General features: G+C 39.3%; 1 long non-coding RNA gene across 1 annotated transcript in view; it reads left to right on the top strand.

The window, feature by feature from the left end:
• LOC129041345 (uncharacterized) overlaps positions 1-14,389 on the top strand; it is a 92,238-nt gene that overhangs the window by 74,011 nt on the left and 3,838 nt on the right. Inside the window, exons 2-4 of the long non-coding RNA XR_008503839.2 lie at positions 1,974-2,035; positions 13,651-13,739; positions 14,143-14,294. This is a non-coding gene — a long non-coding RNA (uncharacterized LOC129041345). The remainder of the gene's footprint in view (positions 1-1,973; positions 2,036-13,650; positions 13,740-14,142; positions 14,295-14,389) is intronic.

Genomic DNA, 14,389 nt, shown 5'->3' with positions numbered 1-14,389 from the left:
GAAATGATAGAAATAGAATTCAGAATATGGATAAGAGGATCACTGAGATTCAGGAGGGAAGCAAACTCTAATCCAAGGAGAATAAGAATCAAAATAAAGCAATACAGGAGAGGCTTTCAGTTGACCCAGGGTGCTCTGTCCAGGGAGTTGCCAAGTTGCTATGGGCTTGATAGCTCTGGTGGGGGGTGGCTAGAGGCCCAGGTCTGAAAGACCTGGGGATATGGGATATGGGAATAAGCACCCATGTAGTAGTCTGGCCACTTTTCTGTAGGTCTGCTTCAGTATGCTTGGGGCCTGCTCCAATCCTCTCCAATCCTTAGTCACATCAGATTTTCCAGTACCTGGAGGTATCACCAGTGAAGGCTGTGAAGCAGCAAAATGGCAACCTGGCCCTCTCTCTGGGAGCTCTGACCTAGAGAGGTATGTGCCTACTGCTGGCCCAAAGGCACCTGTAGGAGGTGGCTGGAGACCCCATTTGGGAGATCCTGCCTGATGCGGAGGAACAGGATCAGGGACCCATTTAAAAAAGACGTCTGGCCACATTTTGGTAGAGCAGGTATACTTTGCTGGGCATTTGCTTCAGCCCCTGGTTGCCTAGACACTCCAAAGCCCAATGGCTAGAATGGCTAAGTCACCCAAACAGCAATGATGGTTGCCTGCCCCCTCCGTGAGCTCCATCCCTGGGAAGTTACTAATCTCTGTTGGCCAGAGAACACCTTTGGGGGAGAGGTGGCTGGAGGTGCCCCAGTTGGGAGGTCCTGCCTAGTGAAAGAAATGAGATTGGGGACCTGCTTAAAGTAGTAGTCTGGCCATGTTTGGTAGAGCAGTTGTGCTGTGTTGGGGGATCCCTTCTGCCCCTGGTTGGCCTGGATTCTGCAAAGCCTGAAGGCTGGAACAGCTAATGTACCTGAACAGTAAAGATGGAGGCCTGCCTGTCCCCCTGGGAGCTCTTCCTTAGGGAGTTACAATGCTGGTACCAGTGGCTGGCCAGAATTCTAAGCCATGGGTCTTATCTTGTGAAGTAGCATGGACGTGGGGCCTGCAGGCTGTTGCTGCTCAGCCTCCTGAATTCAGCCTCTTTTCTATGGGTATCTACAGGGGTCTAACCTCCCACTTGGCTGCAGCTGCAGCTATTTTTGCTGGAAAGCCCAAGTATCTAAGGCTCCAGTGATTCCACGCATGTCTGAGTGGTTGCTCTGCCAAGACTCCATGTAGCTCTGTCAGACTGAAGGCCCTGGTAGACTGGGTTCACAAGGATATCTCCTGTCCCAAGGGTTGCAAAGATCTGTCGAAGAAGCATGGATTCCTTAGGTGAGGGAGGGTCCCCTGTCTCCGTATTTCTCCCAGATGGGCTTTGTCCTGTCTTGGTTTTCTTTGTTCTCCATGAGTCAAGTTGTTTCCTTGATTACTCCCTTTGTGAATACCGGGATGTTTCAGTTGAAGGTGTTGTATTTACTCACCCCTTCCGTTTCTCTCCATGAGAGCTACACACAGTAGCTGCTTCTAGACAGCCATATTGGCCATTTCCCTCCATTGTTTTCATCTAGAATCCACCATCTTTAAAAAATGAGTTTTCCCTCAACTGTGCCTCATTTTATTTTCGAACTGAGCCTATTTCTAGCACTTAATATTTAATTTCTAGCACTTAGTATTTACACAGTTACAATTCATTTGACCTATGAGTCATTATATTTATCTCTTATGTGTATTTATACCTGTTCTAAGGCTTGGTTTTATGGTCTAATTAAATTAATGGGATATGCTTTATAAATAATACTTAGGGAAGATGATATAGTTAGAAGACCAGGATTCTAGGTCTAGCCACTAACTAGCTGTGTGAACTTAGACAAATCATTTAATTTTATTTAATTCACAAAAATATATGAAAACAAAGTAGCTCAATCTCACCGCTCACATAACTACTTGTAAAGAAATACATGTACAGAGTTTGTTCTTCTTTTTTATCATTTCAGGAAATGAATAATATGAAGTCTTCATCTCCATTCCCAACAGTCCCCATTCTACTTCCAGAAAGGTAAACATTGTTCATATTTTGTTATGAATTCATTTTGCTATGAATTCTTTACAAATCAGCATACTAAAAGATGTTTATTTCCTAATAGATGCAGATCCTACCATAAAACTGTATGTATATAATATTTTTAAAGAGAAATCATTGTTTTAGAGAACACTTAGGGAGTAAAGAGTACGTGTTAAAATTTCTTTGAAATGCTTATCTATGACTAGAAGCATTGCTTCCTTCTACTTTATACAGATAGTAAATTCAAAGGCACATTTGGAGCCAGGATTGTGGGTTTTCTCAAATGACCTTAAATAGCTAGAGAAAGCACCTCTAGTCTTGGTTTTTTAGAGAAATTTTTAATATTATGTTCAATTTTTTAAGGCAAATAAAATAAGCTGGGATATGATTTTTATCAAGGTAATTTTTTTCCCTAAAGAAAACTTTAAGGAACAAATAGGTGTAGCTGGAGCAAGTTTATTGAGGTATGGATACACCACACCACTAATTTCGTAGTGCAGACAGTCCTCTCAGAATGGTATCAAGAGTTCTTTGAAAGGGCAATACAGTTTCTGAAAGCCCCACAGGAAGACCTGGGTAGTGACAATAGTACCATCTGTTCTGGAAACCTGACCCTGAAATGAACTATATTCAGGGCAAAAAGCATTCTTCTGTATTTGTAGATAGCCTAAAATGTACATCGCAGCTGCCTGGGCTAATTTTACAGGGCTCGTGGAGGCTCCTACATTTGCTATTCACAATGGCAAGATGAGCTCAATATTTGAACAAAAAAAGTTAAATTTACCAACTGTAGGATTTATATTCTCAGAACAAAAAAATAAATGAAACCTTTAAGGGAGCTTAGAAAGTACAACCATAAAGAAATAGTCATGAGTCATTTCTTCAGTTAAACAAGCATCAGTACTCAAGTATTATTACTATATTAGAAAAATCATCTTTAAACACAAAGAAAACTTCTGCTTGTGTATATTTGTGATCACCAATAAAAAGGTTCTACTAAAGGGCTAGTGCACCCAGGTGTTCATGTACATACAACAGCATATCATGATGGACACTAGAAGCCTCGCCCTATAGTCTGTGCTCTTAGGTTCCACCTCTGACCCTCACTTGCTGGGCTCATCTTGGGCAAATCTTTAGCCTCTCTCTCCCTAAACTGCATCATCTGAAAAATAGAGATGACAATAATATTTGGCTCACTGAGTTGTTATGAAAATTAAGTTAGTACATGTAAAACCCTTTTCTGGCACATGGTAAGTGCATGTAACACTGTTCTTTTTCTTATTCAATGGGTATATACCAAGGGAAAGGTTTAAATAAAAACATTAAGTTAAAATAATTTATTCAAAAGCCATGCCACTGTTAATACAGTCAAAACTACAAATAAAAAAGGAACATGCAAAATATTTTAAAATATTATATAAAGGCTTATATGTGTAAGCTTAAAAACCCTTCATTTATGAATCAATTTGTGCATAAAAATTGTATACATGCAGAGACTTGGGCCAGAATGGATATTGTTGAATTAATTTCAAAAATACATTTTACAGCTTTTCCAAAACTCTTTAATGAAAAGTCAGCAAGAAGATAATGAGAAAGGACCAAACAGATGTTGGTTTTTGCTGAAATTTGCCAAACTTTTACAGCATCATTATGATAGCTTTCCGTTTAGGTCACCACAGTTTAAAAGTAAGTGGGACATTTGGATCTAGAAGAGAGCAGTGATGATTAAAGAGTTGGAAACCCAGGCTTAAGAGGAAGGGACCATGGAAATGATGTTTGTTGGCCAAAAGAGGAGAAAGCTGTGGGTGCCTTAATTACAGTCTCAGTATATATAATACACCATACAAATGAACAGATGTTGTTCCACAATGAAAATAGAACAAGATGGGAGCACTGTGGCTCTGATTTGAGAACCATCTTTGTCTGTAAAGAGTTGTTGAATAACTAAACCTCTGTTCACTCAACCAATATCTGTTCCTCTATTTTGTGTACCATATTAAGTGCTAATGATTGATAATTCACATATTTAGACATATTGGGTGGAATATGCTCTATAATTGTATTGCAGGAGACTTGGTGATCTATACGCATTAGAAAATGGGAAAGACAGGAAACTAGGTGGGGGAAGTGATGCATTTCAGATTCCCACTTCCGTTTCACAAGGATGCATGAGTATCCTGAGACCACCACAGAAGATAGCTAGGTGGAAGTCTGCTTGTTGATATGTCAACCAAAAAGACTGCCCTGGGGGCAAGTAGAGTGCTTCTTCCAGCTCAAGGAATTATGCAGTGAGCAGGCTTTCCTTGCAGGCCCACCTAGCTCCCCAAGGGAGGACATTCTCCTTTAAAGCCACCAATAACCGGTTTTAGATTACCCTGAAAGACATATATATATACACACACACATATATGTGTATATATATATTTAAATGGTCTTTCCTGTAAATAACACTTCACTTCTGATACCAAATTCTCCAGTTCCTAGCAGACACCAACTGGGTGTGCTAAAATGCAATTAAATTCTAACACTATCTATCAGAAATTAGATCCCACAAGATTGTCCACATTTCACATGCCAATAGCAGGTCCCAGCCTCCTGTACTTCTGACTGACCAGCTATACACTGGGAATTTCCATAACTCTCATCTCAGTTTCAGTAATTTGCTAGAATAGCTTACAGAACTCAAACATTTACTCAATTTGCCAGTATATTAAAAATAGTATTTTGTTGAGAATGTTTGCCTCTGTGTTCATCAGGGACATTGGTCTGTAGTTTTTTCATTTTTTATGTCCTTTCCTGGTTTTGGTATTAGGGTAAAACTGGCTTCATAGAATGATCTAGGGAAGATTCCCTCTATCTTTTGGAAGTTGGTTGGTACCAATTCTTCTTTGAATGTCTGGTAGAATTTAGCTGTAAATCTGTCTTTTTTGGTTGGCAATTTTTAAATTACCATTTCAATCTTCCTGCTTGTTATTGGTCTGTTCAGAGTTTCTATTTTTTTCTGGTTTAATTTAGGAGGGTTGTATTTTCTAGGAATTTAACCATCTCCTCTAGGTGTTCACAGTAGCCTTGAATTATCTTTTGTATTTCTTGGTATCAGTGATAATATCTCCCATTTCTAATTGAGCTTATGTGGAACTTTGTTCTTTTCTTGGTTAATCTCACTAATGGGCTATCAATTTTGTTTATCTTCAAAGAACAAGCTTTTTCATTCGTTTAGTTCTGTTCTGATCTTTGTTATTTCTTCTGCTGAGTTTGGGTTTGTTCTTGTTTCTCTAGTTCCTTGAAGTATGTGACCTTAGATTGTCTGTGCATTAGGGCATCCAAATTAGTAAAGAGGAAGTCAAACTAGCACTGTTTGCTGATGATATGATCATATACATAGAAAACCCTAAAGACCCCTCCAAAAAGCTCCTAGAACTGATAAATGAACTTAGGAAAGTTTCTGGATATAAAATCAATGTACACAATCAGTAGCAATGCTATACACCAACAATGACCAAGCTGAGAATCAGATCAACAACTCAACTCCTTTTATAATAGCTGCAAAACAAATAAAATACTTAAGAATACACCTAAGCAAGGAGGTGAAGGACCTCTATAAGGAAAACTACAAAACACTGCTGAAAGAAATCACGGATGACACAAACAAGTGGAAACATTCCATGCTCATGGATGGGTAGAATCAATATTGTGAAAGTGACCATACTGCCAAAGGCAATCTACAAATTTAATGCAATTCCCATCAAAAAACCACCATCATTCTTCACAGAACTAGAAAAAAAAATGCTAAAATTCATGTGGAACCAAAAACAAGCCCGTATAGCCAAAGAAAGACTAAGCAAAAAGAGCAAATCTGAAGGTATCACATTACCTGACTTCAAACTATACTATAAGGCTATAGTCACCAAAACAACATGATACTCATAAAAAATAGGCACATAGACCAATAGAACAGAATAGAGAACCCAGAAATAAAGCCAGATACTTACAGCCAACTGATCTTCGACAAAGCAACACAAAAACAAAGTGGAGAAGGGATACTGTATTCAACAAATGGTGCTGAGATAATTGGCAAGCCACAGGTAGAAAAATGAAACTGGATCCTCATCTCTCACCTTATACAAAACTCAATTCAAGATGGATCAAAGACTTAAATCTAAGACCTGAAACCATAAAGATTCTAGAAGATAACATGGAAAAAACCCTTCTAGACATTGTCTTAGCAAAGACTTCATGAACAAGAACCCAAAAACAAAGATAAATAGATGGGACTTAAACTAAAAAGTTTCTGCGTGGCAAAATAAACAGCAGAGTTAACAGACAACCCACAGAGTGGGAGAAAATCTGCACAAACTATACATCTAACAAAGGACTAATATCCAGAATCTACATGAAATTCAAATCAGCAAGAAAAAAATCCCATCAAAAAGTGGGCCAAGGACCTGAATAGACAATTCTAAAAAGAAGATGTACAGATGGCCAATAAATATATGGAAAAATGTTCAACATCACTGATTATCAGGGAAATGCAAATCAAAACCACAATGTGATACTACCTTACTCCTGCAAGAATGGACATAATCAAAAAATGATAGATGTTGGCATGGATGTGGTAAAAGGGAGCACTTTTACACTGTTGTTGAGAATGTAAACTAGTACAACCATTACGGAAAACAGTGTGGAGATTCCTTAAAGAACTATAAGTAGATCTACCATTTGATTCAGCAATCCCACTCCTGGGTATCTACCTAGAGGAAAAGAAGTCATTATCTTATTATTATGTGTATACAAGTATCTTTTAAAAGATACTTGTTTACAGCAAGTACAATTGTTTATAACAGCACAATTTGCAATTGCAAAAACGTGGAACCACCCCAAATGTCCATCAATCAACAAGTGGATACAGAAAATGTAAATATATATGATGAAATACTAATCAGCCATAAAAGGAACTAATTTTAAGGTGGATCTATGTCACAGTTCAAATTCAGTGTTTAGTGACTTATAGCCTAAATGTACAATGATCCATCTAATCTCTTAAATGAGGCCAGAAGAGTGAGCTGGTAAAAAGAGGGCTAAGATCCTCCAAGAACTGAGTTCGTGTTCCAGCTCTGTCACTTACTATTTGATTATCAATGGGCAATTTATGTAATCTGTTTTAAATCATGGGCACTGAGGGAATAAGTGTTGGGCACCAATAGCATCTAATAGAGAAGTTACTCAATATCTTCCCTGAAAGCCTTTGAAAATAGCTGGGCCTCTACATAGTCCGCTTAAACTCCAGTTCTTTTGGAAAATGGCAGAGAAAATGATTATCAGATTTTAAGTCTATCAAAATTCCATTCAGCATTGAATACATATAAAGTATAAGGTGAGTTACAAATACATGCAAAAATTTGTATTCAAAATATAAGACAGAAAATGTTCATTTTTATAATTTACTCTTATAAGTCAGTCTCAGTAAGGCAGCTGGGGTTCTCCTTCCTGTCTCAAATATTGAGCCCAAAATTTTCCTAGCTTTGTGACAATATTAGGTTCACACCAACTCTTTTGGATGCCTTCCTCTCAAAATCAAATTCAATATAGAGGGACAGAGACTGAGAAGCCTAGGATGAGCCAGAAAGTTGTGATTGGCACATACTTGCCTGGGGCCCAAGTCACCAGAAGTCAAAAGTTTCCTCAGGAAAGAATGTGTTGTCAAATGGCCATCCTCCAGTCAGTGGGGCCTGTTAAGTCAAAAACACATCAGTATTATAAAGCACCACACACACTGTCTCCTTTAGTCTCCAGATATGCAGGATCTAAATTATTATATCCCTTTTACTGGTATGGAAACCATGATTTAAAACAGATTACATAAATTGCCCATTGATAATCAAATAGTAAGTGACAGAGCTGGAACACAAACTCAGTTCTTGGAGGATCTTAGCCCTCTTTTTACCAGCTCACTCTTCTTTTCTTCTGGCCTCCTTTAGGAGACTAGATATATCATTGTACATTTGGGCAATAAGTTATTGAACACTGAATTTGAACTCTGACATAGCTCTACCTTAAAATTAAGCTAAGGCAAAATTGCAAAGTACCCACTTTTTATTAGAAAAATGATTTGATTGTAATTTCTTTTGTTTTCTAAACCTGAGTGTTCACCTTTCTTTTCTCCTGTATCCCTATGGCCCTCAAATAACACTGGAATAACATTTGCTAAGTGTTTTGTTATCTGTTGCTGCATAACAAATGAAGCTTAAAATCATCATAATTATCTCACAGTTACTCTGGGTTAAGATGCCAGGGGTAGTTTGACTGGGTGGTTCTGACTCAGGGTAGGTATCTCTTGAGGTTGCAGTTAAGTTGTTGGCCAGGGCAAGAGTCATATGGGGCTAGAGGACCCACTTTCAGGATCACACAAGCTGTTGTTGGCAAGCCTGTTTCTTGCTGGCCCATGTCTGTCCATCTCCATTCCTCGCCATGTGCTGCTTGAGTGTTCTCACGACATGGCAGGTGGCTTGCCCTGAGCAAGAAATCTGAGAAAGAGAGGTCAAGGTGTTAGTAGCTAGCGTTCTTTTACAACCTCATCTCAGAAGTAACATACCATCATTTTCGCCATATTATTTGATCCCACAGACCAACGCTGGTATGATATAGGAGGTGATTTCACAATGGTGTGAATTCTAGGAGGTGGGGATCATTGGGAGTGCCTTGGAGGCTGGCTATCACACTAAGAAGCATACAAATGTAGGGGCATTTTATTCCCTCTGTTGCTCCTCAGAGGCAGAACAGGGGATATGGAAAGGGGATGTTTTTTCCATGTATAAGTACACAGTTCAATATACCTATTATGTCATCTTTATTAGTATCTGTTTGTTTTGAGCTCAGTCTAACATAGAATTGATAAGACATTAAGATCCCCACTCTATACTCAAAGAGCTCAATCTAAAAGACCAAATATACCAAAATATATAAATCAAGAGAAGTTCAGTAAGAGCTCAAAGTATAAGGGGGTTCATATAATGATGGTAAGCTGCTGTACACTTGGGGAAGAACAAGACACAATACCTAGGAGAAGCAGCAGTTGAAATGAGCAGAATTTCAGAGTAAAGATCAGGGCAAAGAGAAATCAAGAGAAAGGAGATAAAAGACTCAGAGGAGCGGAACTCACCAAGAAGCTTTGAATCAGAAATTCTGGTAATCATGGCTTCACACCTATGGGAGTCCAGCAGGGAAAACAAGTTGCATGTAGTTTGATATAAAAGTAGCTATTTATAAAGCCTCTGATAGGAGCATACCCAAAAAGAAGGAAGAAAAAGATGTTAGATAGCCTCAGCTTCCTGCTGAGTTTCTCCAGTGGCTTCCCATTGTCTGCAATAAGTTAACGCATACTCCCTAGCATTAAGACCTTCAGTCTGGCCTGAACCTTGGGAGCCTTATTCCTAACCACCATCCTGCCTCCAGGCCCCCAATGATGCCCCAGCCTAATCAAGGGAACCCACCCCCAATATTTCAACGTAGGTTTTTTCTGTTTTCTATAAGTGTCGGCTGGCTGAGAAATAAAGTGAAAGAGTACAAAGAGAAGAATTTTACAGCTGGGCCTCCCGGGGTGGCATCACATATCGGTAGGACTGTGATGCCCACCTGAGCTGTAAAACCAGCATGTTTTTATTAAGGATTTCAAAAGGGAAGGGGGTGTAAGAACAGGCAGTAGGTCACAAAGATCACGTGCTTCAAAGGGCAAAAAGGAGAACAAAGCTCACATGCTTCCGAGGAAACAGGACAAGGACAAAACCAGAAACTGATAAGGGTCCAAAAAAGATCACAAGGCAAAGGGCAAAAGCAGAATTACTGATAAGGGTCTATGTTCAGCAGTGCACGTATTGTCTTGATAAACATCTTAAACAACAGAAAACAGGGTTTGAGAGCAGAAAACTGGTCTGACCTCAAATCAGGGTGGCGGTTTTTCCCCACCCTAATAAGCCTGAGGGTACTGCAGGAGACCAGGGCATATTTCAATCCTTATCTCAACTGCATAAGACAGACACTCCCAGAGCGGCCATTTATAGACCTCCCCCCAGGAATGCATTCCTTCCCCAGGGTATTAATTATTAATATTCCTTGCTAGGAAAAGAATTTAGCAATATCTTCCCTACTTGCATGTCCATTTATAGGCTCTCTGCAAGACGAAAAATATGACTCTATTTTGCCCAACCCTGCAGGCAGTCAGACCCTATGGTTGTCTTCCCTTGTTCCCTTAAAATCGCTGTTATTCTGTTCTTTTTCAAGGTGCACGGATTTCACATTGTTCAAACACACGTTTTACAATCAATTTGTACAGTTAACACAAATATCATAGTGGTCCTGAGGTGACATACATCCTCAGTTTACGAAGGTAACAGGATTAAGAGATTAAAGTAAGACAGACATCAGAAATTATAAGAGTATTATTTGGAAACTGATAAATGTCCATGAAATCTTCACAATTTATGTTCCTCTGCTGCAGCTCCAGCTGGTCCCTCCTTTAGGGGTCCCTAACTTCCCGCAACACAGCCTCCTCATTTCCTTATCTTCCCAGGACACGCCAGGCTGGGTCCCAGCTAGAAAGGCATACTTTTTTACCCATTCTATTTATTCTGCATGGAATAGCCTGCACATCTCTTCTTCACACCGCTTTCTCCTTACCTTTCCACATTCAAAGGTCACTTGGCCTAGAGAGATTTTTCTGACTCTCTTCTGGGCCCATCCTCATCCCAGCTGTAACATCATCACTGTAAATGCATTGACATCTGGCATGGCATATACTCTAAGTAATTGATTCTAAAAGGAATATTCAAATCCTACAACTGAAGGCATGATATAGTTTGACATCTTTTTTCCTTGGAAAAGAAAGTAAGAGATAAGTTAATGGTGCCTTAAACTTGATGGAATTTACTCATTTGCATATTTACTCCTTCCTTGAGTCTAAAAACACCTTCTGGTATGAAATCATTTATTTTATATCCCTATTGCCTGTCACATTGCCCTGTATAATAAGCTCCCCATGAATGTAGGAGGCTGATCCTTAAATAGCTAAAGGAAACAGCACTTCTTTCTACCTAGTTCCAGGAAGGGTGACCCTGATTACCCATGTCATTTCATTTAAAAGGGTCAGCATAAGGTGAATGAAAATTGTGTGATATGTTGACTTTGTTACATCATTTGACCTAAAAACTATGACCTCCTTCCTTTCATGTCATATATCTCCAAATCTTCCTGGAATTAATCTCAAGTTTGCAACAATGGACTTACTTAGAACTCTAAACATATACAGTTGATAAAATGCCCAATCAGTGAAGTCAGGCCTGAAGTCTAAGCTTTAACATTTATTAGCATATGACCTTTGTTGGTTAGCCATCCTGAACCTTAGTTTTATATTCTGTAAAATGAGGGTGGTACAACTCACCTGTCAGTGTAGTTGTGATACAGCTGCAATGACTGGAGGAGCACCAGGGTCCTTGGTCTCACACTGATTTAGATAAAACAGCACAGACACACATGGAATGGTTTTAAGGAGCAGAAAGTTTAACAAGCAAGCAAGAAAGCAGCAGCTCCCCCATACAGAGACAGAGGGAGGGAGGCTCCAAGAGAGAAATCCTGTGTGCAGTGGAAAAATGGTCAGTTATATTGGAGGCTGGAGGAGGCGGTGTCTGATTTGCATAGGGCCCAGGGGATTGGTTTGACCAGGTGCATCATTCACGTAGCCCACAGAAAAACCTGGTCCTCCCACCTTAGTCTTTTAATATGTAAATGTGGGCTGCCATGATGTCCTGAACATGTTGAGTTATCTGGAGGTGGCCATGACACTGGGCACACCTTGCGACAAGAGGAAGGTGAGAATTGCCAATATTGGGTGGACCCAGTTTCTAATGGCCTGCATTTGCATATCAAAGCTTGCTGGTCTGGGCCTTCAAGCTGCCTTTCTGTTAGAAAAGAAATGGTTTGGGGGTTGCTGCTTCTTACAGGAAAATTACCACCGAGAATCTTTACCCTTTCTTTCTAGCTGCCTAAAAATTATTTCTTAATAACTCCTGTATTAGTTGTAAAGATTAATTCTATTAACAAATATAAAACGTCAAAGATGGGGCCTGGGTATAGTAAGATATTCAGTGAATTTTAGACCATCGCCTGGCACGTAACAGAATGAACAACACAAATAATGAGAAGAGTCTACGGGGTTAGGTGAGCAATGTGGGCTTAGAAATCCATTCCAACATCATATTAATTGGGCACTGAGGTAATTGCCCAAGTTAATGATGTCACAACGCAATGGACAACAATCCTTGTGGAGGATTTATTCTGCTTGAGTTTCTCTTTCTCTCCCTGTATGAGTAATTTGAAGTTTGAATCTAGTTTTACCTATTGTCTTCCTATTGACCACAACATTTTTACCACGAAAACATGGAATTTATAACAATTTGACCATATATTTTTCCTCATATTATTTTAGAGACCAGACTGTCGCTTTGCTTCCAGGCATTGTAATTTGACATGTACTCTACAACAATCTTTAGCCCCCATTAGCTCTTAGTGAAACTATTTCCTCTAAACCTTTCCCATAGGTTTCACAACTTTCTTTTGAAGGTTCTCCAAAAACTAAATCCTTACTTTGCTTAACCATATTTCCCTTTCTCTTCTATTGTGCATTTCTCTATGTTGAGAAGTCTTTGAGAAAGCAGGGAGTCCCCCTGCCAACTGATGAATACTAGGATAGGCATGGGTGATGAAGGCCTTCTACAGGTCATTTAGAACCATGGGAGCAGGGCAGTAGGTAGAGCAGAGAAGAAAGGAATTAAGAAATAGATAAGAAATGTCAGAGAATTAGGGGGAAAGAAGAGCAACAATTCTGATTTGTTGCCATGCAAAGACAGAGAGATTAAGATTGGAGGGGATGTTTTAGCTGGCTTCCACATCAAGAGGATGAAGTGAAGGGATAAAGGTCCAATTTACACAAAGAAGTTTAAAAGCCAGATGCAAAATCCCAAATCTTCATCATATACGGATAAGCCTTACCACACTAGTTGGAAAGGAAGTTCTAGACATCAACATGGGAAGAGGTGGAAAACCCCTTTGATCTTTCATAACGTAGAAACAGAATCCCAGAACAATAAAACAGACAACTAATCCTACTATTTTCTGATCTTTTGGCTCTTCTGAATCATTTTATAAACTTAGCTACTCTGTGGGGGCCTAATCCTTGTCCCAATAGTCCACGTGGTTGAATGGCTGCCTGATCCAAATGCTTTGATCACACCGGAGTCTTGGAGTCTTTTCTACCCTTTTTATAGGCACAACTTTCAGAAATACTTTCTCCAAAAGCCCTGTGCTTTGATAAACAGGTTTAAGTGCTATAATCACCAGGCATTTGAATGCAGATTAATTCATAAACCCAGATAATAGATCTTGTTCTGTCATGTTGTTTTTAGCCAAAAGTTGAAAGCTTTGAAGAATGTGGAGAAACTATGAAACTTTAATAGCCTTGGGGCACAGAAACTTAACACAAAGAAAGAATCGTCATTCATTCAAAGAGTATTCATGGCCTTGGTGGAAAGATTGATGACAAATTCTGTGATTAATTACAGTTGTTGAAGAAAGCTAGAAGAAAAAAGGCACCAAGAGTTCTCGAGTTAATCAAAGACAGCAATTTGAATAAATGGTCCTGAAGTCCACAGTAAGTATTTGGTCAAACGAACCACATTGTTACTTTGAATTGTAAGATTTTACCTTCATCCTGAAAAATAAAAATAAAAAATAAATGCCTGGCTGAACATTATTGATTTGATAGGGAAAGTATCAGTTATTTTCCTACATGAAAGGGACTCATAAAATCTGAGGGTTGCGATATTAGGTTTTCTTGCCTGAGGGAAGGTCATTTCACAGTAACCTCCTGAAAAAATGACTCTATATTATGATTAGTAACTTATCCATAAAAAGGATAACGATATGGTTTTGCTGTGTGTCCCCATCCAAATCTCATCTTGTAGCTCCCATAATTGCCTCGTGTTATGGGAGTGACCCAGTGGGAGATAATTGAATCATGGGGACAGGTCTTTACCTTGCTGTTCTCTTGATAGTGAATAAGTGTCACGAGATCTGATGGTTTTAAAAACGGGAGTCTCCTTGCACAAGCTCGCTCTCTCTTTGCCTGCTGCCATCCACATAAGATGTGACTTGCTCATCCTTGCCTTCTGCCATGATGGTGAGGCCTCCCCGGCCATGTGGAACTGTAAGTCCAAGAAATCTCTTTCTTTTGTGAATTGCCCAGTCTCAGGTATGTCTTTATCAGCAGCATGAAAACAGACTGATACAAATAACAAGAAC

The sequence above is a fragment of the Pongo pygmaeus genome, chromosome 6 (assembly GCF_028885625.2).
Source record: "Pongo pygmaeus isolate AG05252 chromosome 6, NHGRI_mPonPyg2-v2.0_pri, whole genome shotgun sequence".
In the NCBI taxonomy this organism is placed as follows: Eukaryota; Metazoa; Chordata; class Mammalia; order Primates; family Hominidae; genus Pongo; species Pongo pygmaeus.
This window is presented reverse-complemented; position numbering and strand designations above follow the sequence as displayed.